We start from the raw sequence: 13921 nt of genomic DNA on the forward strand, positions 1-13921 counted from the left end.
CCAGAACGATCTTGCTCCTGGAGTTATGGGACCACAAAGACACGTCTTCACGTGTCCAGGATGTCCCATTACCCGCCACCGTGTAACGGACCCAGATTGTCACATCAGTGACATAATATCGCATAAAAAATCTATGAGAGTCCTTCACACTTTTACTACAAAGACCTATAATATCTCTATATCACTTTAAAACCAAATAGGAGACTAGAAAAAATTCAACAAATAATAAAGATATTTTATTGATAAAATAAGACTTAATGAATTGAACACAGCCCCGTCAGATATCGTAGTACAGTAACATTACTATTTGAAAAAAATCAATCAAAGAAGTTCCGAAATTCTGTTGGGAGTGGTATTCCAATCTAAAAAATACAAAAAATAAAATTTTTAGTATTTATCAAACATTGACAGTAAATAAGAAATATAGATATTGATGTTAATGTGTCAACGATCATCATACCGAAGAGGTCATCTAAAGGACCCAAGGAAAAAGAACATGAGGACATCATACGGCTATTCTATCTACAACGAATTCTACATTAAGCCCACAAGGTTTTAAGGTGTTCAATAAAAATATCCATCTTAATTCTTTTTTGTGTAAAGCCAAATGGCGATCACCGCCAAATTGTGATGGAGGAACATGGTCCAGGATCATGAATGTTAGATCCCTTTCATTGTGACCATATTCCGAAAAATGTTTAGCCACAGGTAAATCAAGTTTCTTTTTACGTATAGAGAAACGATGATTGTTTAGACGAGTTTTAAAGGCACAGGTGGTTTCACCCACATATAGGAGGCCACAGGGACACCATATCACATATATGACCCAATCTGAGTCACAGGTGAAATTGTGTTTAATCTTAAACTGTTGTCCAGTCACTGGATGTTTAAAAAATTCCCCTTTGCACATCAAGGCACAATTGACACATCTGTAACATGGGATATTGCCCGGTTTTAGTGGTTTAAATATAGGTTGTGTCACTTTCTTATGTTCTGGCATTCTGGTTTTCACCAGTCTATCTCGAAGATTTTGTGAGCGTCTATAAGACATAAGTGGACCATTATTCAATACATCTATGTGTCCAAAGCTATTGCTGATTATTGGCCAATGCCTATTCATAATCCTTGAAATATCTCCACTTTTGTCATTATAAGTTGAGATAAATGGAATGCGTTCCCGTTTTCCATATACCGATGGTTTTTTAGACTGTAGCAAACTGTCCCTCGCTATACTATCAATCTTTTTTCTATGTGTCCACAGTAATGATTTTGGGTAACCTCTTTGTAGAAAGTTATCAATCATGGTGTCTAAAGATGTATCAAGATCCTCCTGTCTGTCAGTATTGCGTTTGGCCCTAATCATTTGGCTGTATGGCAAGGACCTTACCATACTTCTTGGATGACAACTATCAAATCGTAGTAAAGTGTTCCTATCGGTCTCTTTAGTGTACATTTTAGTTCTAATTGTATTGTTAACAATACAATTAGAAAAAACCATCGGTATATGGAAAACGGGAACGCATTCCATTTATCTCAACTTATAATGACAAAAGTGGAGATATTTCAAGGATTATGAATAGGCATTGGCCAATAATCAGCAATAGCTTTGGACACATAGATGTATTGAATAATGGTCCACTTATGTCTTATAGACGCTCACAAAATCTTCGAGATAGACTGGTGAAAACCAGAATGCCAGAACATAAGAAAGTGACACAACCTATATTTAAACCACTAAAACCGGGCAATATCCCATGTTACAGATGTGTCAATTGTGCCTTGATGTGCAAAGGGGAATTTTTTAAACATCCAGTGACTGGACAACAGTTTAAGATTAAACACAATTTCACCTGTGACTCAGATTGGGTCATATATGTGATATGGTGTCCCTGTGGCCTCCTATATGTGGGTGAAACCACCTGTGCCTTTAAAACTCGTCTAAACAATCATCGTTTCTCTATACGTAAAAAGAAACTTGATTTACCTGTGGCTAAACATTTTTCGGAATATGGTCACAATGAAAGGGATCTAACATTCATGATCCTGGACCATGTTCCTCCATCACAATTTGGCGGTGATCGCCATTTGGCTTTACACAAAAAAGAATTAAGATGGATATTTTTATTGAACACCTTAAAACCTTGTGGGCTTAATGTAGAATTCGTTGTAGATAGAATAGCCGTATGATGTTCTCATGTTCTTTTTCCTTGGGTCCTTTAGATGACCTCTTCGGTATGATGATCGTTGACACATTAACATCAATATCTATATTTCTTATTTACTGTCAATGTTTGATAAATACTAAAAATTTTATTTTTTGTATTTTTTAGATTGGAATACCACTCCCAACAGAATTTCGGAACTTCTTTGATTGATTTTTTTCAAATAGTAATGTTACTGTACTACGATATCTGACGGGGCTGTGTTCAATTCATTAAGTCTTATTTTATCAATAAAATATCTTTATTATTTGTTGAATTTTTTCTAGTCTCCTATTTGGTTTTAAAGTGATATAGAGATATTATAGGTCTTTGTAGTAAAAGTGTGAAGGACTCTCATAGATTTTTTATGCGATATTATGTCACTGATGTGACAATCTGGGTCCGTTACACGGTGGCGGGTAATAGGACATCCTGGACACGTGAAGACGTGTCTTTGTGGTCCCATAACTCCGGGAGCAAGATCGTTCTGGATACTTGATTGTGAACAGAGATCTTTGCACCCACGTGTGGATCGTCTTTAATAAACTGATATAAAGTTACTGTTAGATATGCTTAATATCTCCATCACTTACCATGAGGAGCATTGACTAATATACTTGCATTTTTTTTTTGCAATTATTGACTTCTTGACTGACATAGCCTTGTCTTTAGGTATCCATGACAGTGTTACAACAGTTGCTTAGCAACCTATGATGCCGTTATACACGGGTCAGTTCAGTGGAACGCATTGACACGCATTACATCATATGGATGCGATCGATGCTCTCCGCTGCTGAATGATGATACACTTCCGACTCGGGGAATTACACTGATGTGTCAAACTTTAATTACCACGAGGGCTACAGCTGATTGCTGCAATACACGCTTACGAATACATATACCAATGACTGACTAGTTAAATCTGAAGTTCTGATTGGTGAGTGACGGTATGACGATAGATTTTACACCACTGCTGCATAAATGATTATGATGTAATCAGTTGTTTTTAATGTTTTTGATATTATGTATTGTTACCCACGATGTCACATGCACACCTCTGTATTTTCTGTATCATGTTTATTTTTATGATGATACCGTACACCATGTATTATGTATGTTTTCATACACTTTGCACTTTATTGTATTATAATGAGGCCAATTATGCAAAATAGTCTCAACCATATATAAGTTTGCTGAGTAGATGTGTCACTAGGCTTGATAAAGATCCTATTGTAGGATCGAAACGTTGCTGTTGTTTTGGATTGAATAAACCACCACTTTTTTCATGTTTGAGTGCTGCAAATTTTCTTCTTCTGTATATATATATATATATATATATATATATATATATATATATATATATATATGTTTAGGTGGCATTAGTGTTCACAGTGTGCTGTGACCATTTTCTTTTGTGCAATATATATTTATATACTTTTATATATATATACAGTGCCCACCAAAAGTCCCGGAACACCCTCATAACGGCTCGAGGTAGAGGGTTGAAATTTGGTGGGATTTAATGGGGCCATAAAATCTACCAGTTAACTCCAAAAAATCACCCCCACCCCCTTGGGGGTGGTGGGGTCGCAGGGGCATCAAAATCTTAAATGGCATGGGGGTCAAGTGGGGGCTCATTTCAAAGCTCTTTTCAATACAAAAACGATGTTGTAAACGATTTTGAGATAGGATTTTTTTCGTTGAGATATTTATCGTTAAAGTTATCATCTTCATTAGCATTACTCAAAATGTACCGCGCGGATGTCGCATGGTCGGATTTACATCTCATCAGGGTGCTAGATTAATGAGAATCCCCTTGCCTCTCACTTTTGTGTGTATGTGTCTGTGTGTGTGCGCGCGGTTTGTCATTCCCCCCTCTCTGCGCTGTGTGTGTGTTTGTGTGTTTGTTGTCTGGCCAACCAAAGCAAGACTGAGGACATGTATTATGTGTATTAGTACAAACATAGCAATTACTGTATTAAATCAAATGTTCGAACTGATGTCCTTCAACAACTTGACCTAAACTAACGTAAAACGTGTCTATAATGTTATTTATAACATCTGGTGTGATTGAATTCGAAATGTTCACTATTCTTTCCTGCAGCTCATCTAAGTTTGCGATCCTAGTCTCATAGACTTTACTTTTTAAATACCCCCAGTAAAAAAAGTCTAATGGGGTCAGATCTGGTGATCTCGGTGGCCATTCTATCGGGCCTCTTCTACCACACCATTGATCAGGAAAATTATCGTTCAAAAGATTTCGAGCTTGCAGAGAAAAATGAACCGGAGCTCCATCCTGCTGATACCAAACACTGCGGAAAGCTTCTCCAGCAATATTTTGAATAGCCAGTATAAACTTGGTTTCTTAGCAACTTGCAGTAATTTGCTGCATTTATGTTTCCTTCAATGAAAAACGGTCCTACAATATGATTGAGCAATATTCCGGCCCAAACCTTCTGAGGATACTGAGTATGATTGTCTCTCATCCAATATGGATTTTCGTCTGCCCAATATCTCATGTTCTGTCGATTTACAGAACCGTTTAGTTCAAACGTAGCTTCATCTGAAAAACAGCTCTAGTTGAAAATCTGATGATTATCATCATATCGTGTCATCATTGTATCGCAAAATTCCACTCTTCTGTCATAATCATCTTCAGATAGCTCCTGAATTAGACGTATTTTATAAGGATGATAATGATGCCTCTTCAAAATTCGACGGACTGATGTGGCGCTGATATCATTTTGTTGTGCTCCACTCGAAACAGATGTATGAGGATTATCATGTACAGTAAGCAGAACATCTAAATCTTTTTTTATCATTACTAGCATGTTTGGGTCTTCCGGATCTTGGTGCGTCTTTAATTGAATCGGTTATTTCAAAATGGTGAACAGTTCTTTTAACAGTTGACAATTAAATTGGATCCCACGGATAGGATAAGTGGCATTGAATAAAACCGCTACTTCTCGATAGGATCTTAATTTTTCTTCGCCATACCCTCTCATCATCAATAAAGTGATCCTTTCCGTTTCGGTCAAATGCATTTTGTAATATGGCAATAGAAATGTACAAAAATGAAAATTCCTTTCCGAATTAGTGATCTCTGAAACTCACAAGCGACTACCAAAACGTGTATACATGAAATCATGTTACAATCGTAGACAAGGTCCATATTGTATCGCAAAGGCCGATTGTAATAATACGTAATTTAAAGTCACCTTTATGTGACATTCCCAAGCTCACACACACACGCACATGCGCCAACTCACATTTAGGATTTTACCCGCGTGGTATACTTTTGGTAATGCTAACACCGGCGGTAGCCGTTAATGAAGATGATAAAGTTAAATATCTCAGTGAAAAAAATCGATTCGGGCATTGTTTTCGTATTCAAAAGAGCTTTCAAATGAGCCCCCACTCGACCCCCTGTGCCATTTCAAATTTTGCTGCCCCCACCCACCCCACTGCCCCCCCGGTGTTCCGGAACTTTTGGTGGGCACTGTATATATATTTCTGTATATACAGTGAAGGAAATAAGTATTTGATCCCTTGCTGATTTTGTAAGTTTGCCCACTGTCAAAGTCATGAACAGTCAAGAATTTTTAGGATAGGTTAATTTTACCAGTGAGAGATAGATTATATTAAAAAGAAACCTGAAAATCACATAGTCAAAATGATATATATTTATTTGCATTGTGCACAGAGAAATAAGTATTTGATCCCCTACCAACCATTACGAGTTCAGCCTCCTCCAGACCAGTTACACGCTCCAAATCAACTTGGTGCCTGCATTATAGACAGCTCTTACATGGTCACCTGTATAAAAGACTCCTGTCCACAGACTCAATGAATCAGTCTGACTCTAACCTCTACAACATGGGCAAGACCAAAGAGCTTTCTAAGGATGTCAGGGACAAGATCATAGACCTGCACAAGGCTGGAATGGGCTACAAAACCATAAGTAAGACACTGGGTGAGAAGGAGACAACTGTTGGAGCAATAGTAAGAAAATGGAAGAAATACAAAATGACTGTCAATCGACATCGATCTGGGGCTCCATGCAAAATCTCACCTCGTGGGGTATCCTTGATCCTGAGGAAGGTGAGAGCTCGGCCGAAAACTACACGGGGGGAACTTGTTAATGATCTCAAGGCAGCTGGGACGACAGTCACCAAGAAAACCATTGGTAACACATTACGCCGTAATGGATTAAAATCCTGCAGTGCCCGCAAGGTTCCCCTGCTCAAGAAGGCACATGTACAGGCCCGTCTGAAGTTCGCAAATGAACATCTGGATGATTCTGAGAGTGATTGGGAGAAGGTGCTGTGGTCAGATGAGACTAAAATTGAGCTCTTTGGCATTAACTCAACTCGCCGTGTTTGGAGGAAGAGAAATGCTGCCTATGACCCAAAGAACACCGTCCCCACTGTCAAGCATGGAGGTGGAAACATTATGTTTTGGGGGTGTTTCTCTGCTAAGGGCACAGGACTACTTCACCGCATCAATGGGAGAATGGATGGAGCCATGTACCATCAAATCCTGAGTGACAACCTCCTTCCCTCCACCAGGACATTAAAAATGGCTCGTGGCTGGGTCTTCCAGCACGACAATGACCCGAAACATACAGCCAAGGCAACAAAGGAGTGGCTCAAAAAGAAGCTCATTAAGGTCATGGAGTGGCCTAGCCAGTCTCCAGACCTTAATCCCATCGAAAACTTATGGAGGGAGCTGAAGATCCGATTTGCCAAGCGACAGCCTCAAAATCGTAATGATTTACAGATGATCTGCAAAGAGGAGTGGGCCAAAATTCCATCTAACATGTGTGCAAACCTCATCATCAACTACAAAAAATGTCTGACTGCTGTGCTTGCCAACAAGGGTTTTGCCACCAAGTATTAAGTCTTGTTTGCCAAAGGGATCAAATACTTATTTCTCTGTGCACAATGCAAAAAAATATATATAATTGTGACAATGTGATTTTCTGTTTTTTTTTTTAAATATAATCTATCTCTCACTGGTAAAATTAACCTAGCCTAAAAATTCTAGACTGTTCATGTCTTTGACAGTGGACAAACTTACAAAATCAGCAAGGGATCAAATACTTATTTCCTTCACTGTATATGTCCAAATTATATCACGATAAACCATCTCCTGGAACTATACTTCATAACAGAGCCCACAAGTGGCACCTGATACTGAAAGGGATTGTCTGCTTTTGACAATCCCTACTTGTTAGAATTGTTTATTAACAAAGGACAGCTGACAAAGTGTCCCTCTGCTGGAACTCCCAGCAATCAGTTGTTATCTGTGGGGAAACCTGACAGTTAATGTTTATTTTCCCTGCAGCACCACCACAGGGGAAGTGTAGTATTACACAGTGCCCATTCAAATTAATGGGTTGTCAGTGTAATGTAGGACAGGACAGATTCTCCACAGTGAGAGATGCCTTTTGTAGCTGTTCTCCATTCGGGCTATTAAATGAGGATCCTGAAAAGAGGACCACCTTCTATTAACTCAGAATGCCCTAATAGGGTATATGAAAATAAGTTTTCTGAAGTGGACAACCCCTTTAATGATAATAAAGCAACAGAGAAGATTCTGGGCATTCTGACCATTCAATGGGTAAATATCACTAAATAATATCAGTAAATAATACCTTCATTTATCAGGTAAATTTTATGTGGTCATATAAATGAGTGTCTTGCTGGGAACAATATTCTCCTTTAACAGTATTGATATGTAAATTTTCCTTACAGCAGACACCATTCCCCCAGGACTGCCTAAAGGCACAGGCCTATGTTATGATGAGTTTGTGGACCCACTGCACCGTACCGCTGTAGCAGGATAGCAGCTAGCCAACAGGATACCAAGTAAATGTCTATGGTTCAAATAAGGGTATCTGAGGTAATTCAGACAGTAGCGATGGTTAGACTCGAATGGGACCTTGGCAGCAGGCAGACACCAGGCGCGGTATAACACAGCAGGCATAGTATACGGCACAACACGACTCCAACTCTCTATGGCACAGGAACAAGGTAGCACGGGATACAGGATACAGGTAGTAGGTACGGGAACACCGGGAACTGGAAAACACTAAGGGACCATTTGCAAACACTAACACGGGTAAATACAACAACGCTCAGGCAATGAAAGAAGGAGCAGGACCGTTTTTATAGTCCGGGGTGATGATGGTCTAATTTGACGTACTATTCAGGTGCTCATGCTGACCATTTAAGTCCGGGCACGAGCGTTCGAGAGCACCCTACGGGACACAGCAGAGTGAAGTGGAAGTGAGCGCTGGCATCTCCTGAGGGGGAGATGCGGGCCAGCGCTCACTGATCCATGGCTGCGGCCGTCGGGGGGTAGGTAATCCCGACGGTCTGTGGCCATGGGTGTCACAACCTACAGTGCTTATATGTAAATCTGTCCCTTCTGGCATGTAATACTACATTTCCCCTGCAGTGACCAATTCCTATGGCAATAACCGTTGACCACCAGGGGTTACAAAATCAAGACATGTAGCAATTAGCTGTTTGCTGGGCATCTGTGGTTAGATAAAGGATTTTCCCAAAGCTCCATTCACAAATCTGTTGTTTTAAGAGTTGTAATCTCCCAGTATTCATTGTTATTCAAATGTCTGCACATAGGTTGCTCTGGAGCTTTTATTCTGGTAAGAGTCTACATCAGGCACAGTACAGTAATCTGATGTATGAAAAACAAGCCACATTATGGGATCTTTATTGAAGGACACCTGTCAACTTTTTGCTTATTTGTACAGATTGTAAGAACTCAAATAGAACAAGAAAATATGTCAAATGGGGTGAATTATACATATTGAGTAACTGAGAAATAATTGAAGTAAACTGAATTAAAGAAAATATATAATTTCCAAAAAGGTATTCAGCTTGGAATTTTTAATTCGTTTTAATCCCCCTAAAATATTTGTGGCTTTGATAGGCTAAGTAATAGAAAGGGAGTAAATAAATATTTGGATCAGAATTTTGCTATGATTTGATAATGATGTTTATCAGTTGAAGCTCACACCAAGACTTTCAATTTAATTTCCTACTTTTCTGAGAAGAATTGAGGTTTGGAAGGCTTAGTGAGGAAGATTAAGGACTGGAAGCTGCTAAAAGAAGATTTAATTTCGGATATTAATCTCATAATAATATGCAATTTTCTAATTATGTAATGACGATTCTTACAGAAAATTTGGAAGCGGGCAATGGCTTCATATTATAAATTCTCTCTACCCTGACGTAAACATATTTATTCATATTGTGTTCTATTTAGCCACAAATTTTTCATTTAGAACTCACAAACAAGTAAATACTGTTTACCACAGTAAGTGAAAAATAATTAACATAAGCCTGTTGTTTATGGGGAGGAATAATTTGTTTTAGCTGAATCAAACAGTATGTAGCCCAATCTAATAAAAAAAACCTTTTGAAATTATTAAAATCATCTCTATTGAAAGTAAATTTAAAAAAAAAAAAACACCTGTAATTTTAGATCATTGCAATGCCCGCTTCTGTCAGCTTGTTGAATTTCTTAACTCTATCTATTCCTGGAAAAGCTAAATTGCAACCAACATGGCTACCCTTTTCCAAACTCTGGAATAGCAAATCTCTTTACTTTATTCATGCTTAGTTATCACCATATAATTGCATAACAGGGATTCATGACTCTTGGACAGCTGGATGACAATTTCTTTTGAAGCAGTATTAGCAGTTATATTGCTTGTCATCTTAAGAAAACAGGAAAAAATTTGATGTAAGAAAGAATACCCCCAATAGGATTTTACAGAAGGCAAATTAAGGATGTTTATTCAATTTGGTTAAAGGCGAAGAAGGTTGACACAATGGTCTTTCTGAGTTTGTTATTAGACTACGATTTTAGGGATGAAAGCACTTGAGAGTTTGTATATTATTACTATTGCAGCCACCAAGCAGCATGGCATTGGATTTGGTAGAGCTAATGAGAGGGCAATTCATTTGATTTCAAAGTAATCTGAATCAGCATCAGGTGGCTAAAACAAGGACGATGGTCAGGTTGACTAGAACATTCAGGTCGAGCATTAAAAGAGGGAATATTCTCTAAGGAAGGGGGGATAGAAGAAAGAATAATATAAGGATGGGTAGCTGAAAAACAAGCCCTATTAAGAGGCAATGAATTGTAAGCAGAGAGGAAAGCAGCTAAGGAGAGCAGTGGGTGATGAGAAACAAGGAGAATTGGGTATGTCCTTTCAAGGCAGTATGCTGAGAGCAGACAAGTCAAACACATGGGATAAGCATGACAGAGAAATTCTCAGTGCCAAACAAGCTTCAAGGGAGTCCTGTGGATGGGGAGTTGTTCCCAGATATACTGATGCTGTTAAGGAGTAATCATAAAATCAAAGCAACACTATGTAAGATGAGACACAACTGAATATTTTAGAAGTAGCAAACCTGTCGTTTAGGGTGTATGACCCTATAAGCAAGTTCACGTCCAAAGTAGTCTAAAACTGCACCAGACAGGTAAGTCAAAATATTGATGGAATGCTAGGCAGGTTGGGGTCCAGATAACCTGGTCAAGTGTTAGTAAAGGGAATCTGTTCAGTAAGGGAAAGCAGAGGAAAGTGTAATGCAAGAACTGGAGACTAAGAAGCAGAACCCAAGAGGTACACTTACTGCACGGAGCCCAGAAATACTGTCCCCCCAGAGAACTCCATGGATATCCCCAAATGGGTGTAAATATCAGGAACATCAGGAACAGGGGAAAGCTAGGTATAATCCCAAAGTTGAACAATGCCTTGGCCAAGCTGCAAAGACAGGATGGTGGGGGTTGATTGAGAGTAAATTTCATGAGCTACACTAGGCACCTTTATTTAGACTGCCATGAACAGCACCCCTCTTGTTAGGGGCAAACACAGGATTTTTAAAGGGGGGTTTCCAAACGCATACTTTTCAAACCAAGCTATGGTTTTTTACGCTACGGGTATTGGACTGCACGTATACATCAGCCAAGCGTAGATAGTGACACACTCAGTGCCCCTTGTATATGGTGCCCCACACTGCCCCCTGTAGATAGTCCCACACACAGCCCATGTAGACAGTGCCACAGTGCCCCAGTAGATAGTGCCACAGTGCCCCAGTACATAGTGCCATACACAGCCCATGTAGATAATACCACAGTGCCCCCTTTAGATAGTGCCACACACACAGCCCCTTTTAGATAGTGCCATATGGCCCCCTGTAAATAGTGGCAAACGGCCTCCTGTAGATGGTGCCAGACACCCCTTTTTTAGATAGTGCCACAGTGCCCTCTGTAGATAATGCCATAGTGCCCTCTGTAGATAATGCCACATACCCCCTGTAGATAGTGCCCAACACACCCCCTGTAGATAGTGCCACACACACATCCCCTGTAGATAGTGCCACACACAGCCCAGTGTAGATAGCGCCACACACCCCTGTAGATAGTGCCATAGACAGCCGCCTGTATATAGAAACACACAGAGCCCCCTATAGATAGTGCCACACAGCCCCCTGTAGATAGTGCCACACACATCCCCTGTTGATATTACCACACAGCACCCTATAGATAGTGCCAAACACACCCCTTGTAGATAGTTCCACATGCCCCCTGTAAATAGTGCCACACGCTACTCTGTGGACAGTGCCACACATACCCCTGTAGATAGAGCCACACTCCTCCCTTTTTAGATAGTGCCACACCCCCTACCTTGTAGATAGTTCCACATCCCTCTTTAGATAGCGCCACACACACACCCCTGCAGATAGTATCACACACAGCCCCATGTAAATAGTGCCACACACTCCTCTGTATATAGTGCCACAAATAACCCTGTAGATAGTGCCATACTACCCCCTTTTTAGATAGTACCCCACACAGCCCCATGTAGATAGTGCCACTCAATGCCCCCTGTAGATAGTGCCATGCCCCCATGTATATAGTGCCACATCTCCCTGTAGATAGCACCACACACACCCTTGTAGATAGTGCCCCACACACCCTTGTAGATAGCGCCACACAGCCCCTGTAGGTAGTGCCACACACTTTCCCAGTTGATAGTGCCACGCAGCACCCTATATATAATGCTACACACACCCCTCTGTAGATAGTGCCATACTCCACCATTTTTAGATTTTGCCACACTCCCCCTTGTAGATAGTGTGACACCCCCTACCTTGCAGATAGTACCACACACACCCTCTTGTAGAAAGTGCCCCACTGCTTCTTTGTAGGTAGTGCCACACACCTCCCTTTGTAGGTAGTGCCACACAGTCCCCCAGTAGATAGTGCCACACACCCCATGTAGATAGTGCCACACACACTCCCTGTAGATAGTGCCACACACACTCCCTGTAGATAGGGCCACACACCCCCTGTAGGTAGTGCCACACACACCCTATAGATAGTGCCTTATAAACCCTCTGTAGATTGTACCACACACAGCCTCCTGTAGATAGCGCCCCAGACAACCCCCTGTCGATGGGGCAACACAGCCCTCTGTAGATAGTGCCACACAGCCCCCTTTAGATAGTGCCACACTCCTCCCACTTAGATAGTGCCACACATCCCCCTGTAGATAGTGCCACTCACACCCCTGGAGATTGTGCCACACAGTCCCATTTAGATAGTTCCATACCCCCTGTTGATACTGCTACAGTATTGGTAGTTGTATGGGTCGTATTGAAGAGCTCAGTGAATTAAATGTGGCACTGTCATAGCATGCTACCTTTGCCATAATTAAGTTTGTCATCTGCTAGATATTCCCCGGTCAACTATAATTGCTATTATTGTGAAGTGGAAGTGTCTAGGAGTAACAACATCTGAGTCACACAAATGTAGGGCCACCTAATACTGAATTGCATGTACAAATTGCCTATCCTCTGTTGCATCACTACAGAGTTCAAAACTACCTCTGAAAATTAGCACAAGACCTGTGTGTCAGGAGCTTCATGAAATGGGTTTCCATGGTCGAGCAGCTGCACACAAGCTTAACCCCTTAAAGAGGCTCTGTCACCAGATTTTGCAACCCCTATCTGCTATTGCAGCAGATAGGCGCTGCAATGTAGATTACAGTAACGTTTTTATTTTTAAAAAACGAGCATTTTTGGCCAAGTTATGACCATTTTTGTAGTTATGCAAATGAGGCTTGCAAAAGTCCAAGTGGGTGTGTTTAAAAGTAAAAGTCCAAGTGGGCGTGTATTATGTGCGTACATCGGGGCGTTTTTACTACTTTTACTAGCTGGGCGTTCTGAAGAGAAGTATCATCCACTTCTCTTCAGAACGCCCAGCTTCTGCCAGATCACGCTGTGACGTCACTCACAGGTCCTGCATCGTGTCAGAAGAGCGAGGACACATCGGCACCAGAGGCTTCAGTTGATTCTGCAGCAGCATCGGCGTTAGCAGGTAAGTCGATGTAGCTACTACTAATGCTATAGTTTAAAAATTATTTTTAGACGATTATATGCTTTTAATTTTGTGGTAACAGTTTGGAGAAGGACCATTTTCTGTTCCAACAATGCGGTTTCCATAAAAACATGGTGTGATGAGAAATGGAATGGCCTGTACAGAACCCTGATTTTAACCACATCGAACACCTTTGGAATGAATTGGAACGCCAATTGTTAGCAAGTACTTCATCAGTGCCAGACTTCACAACTGTTTTTATGGCTGAATGGCCACAAATTCCTACAGACATAAAACCTTGT

Source organism: Rhinoderma darwinii, chromosome 4 (assembly GCF_050947455.1).
Source record: "Rhinoderma darwinii isolate aRhiDar2 chromosome 4, aRhiDar2.hap1, whole genome shotgun sequence".
Taxonomy (NCBI): Eukaryota; Metazoa; Chordata; class Amphibia; order Anura; family Rhinodermatidae; genus Rhinoderma; species Rhinoderma darwinii.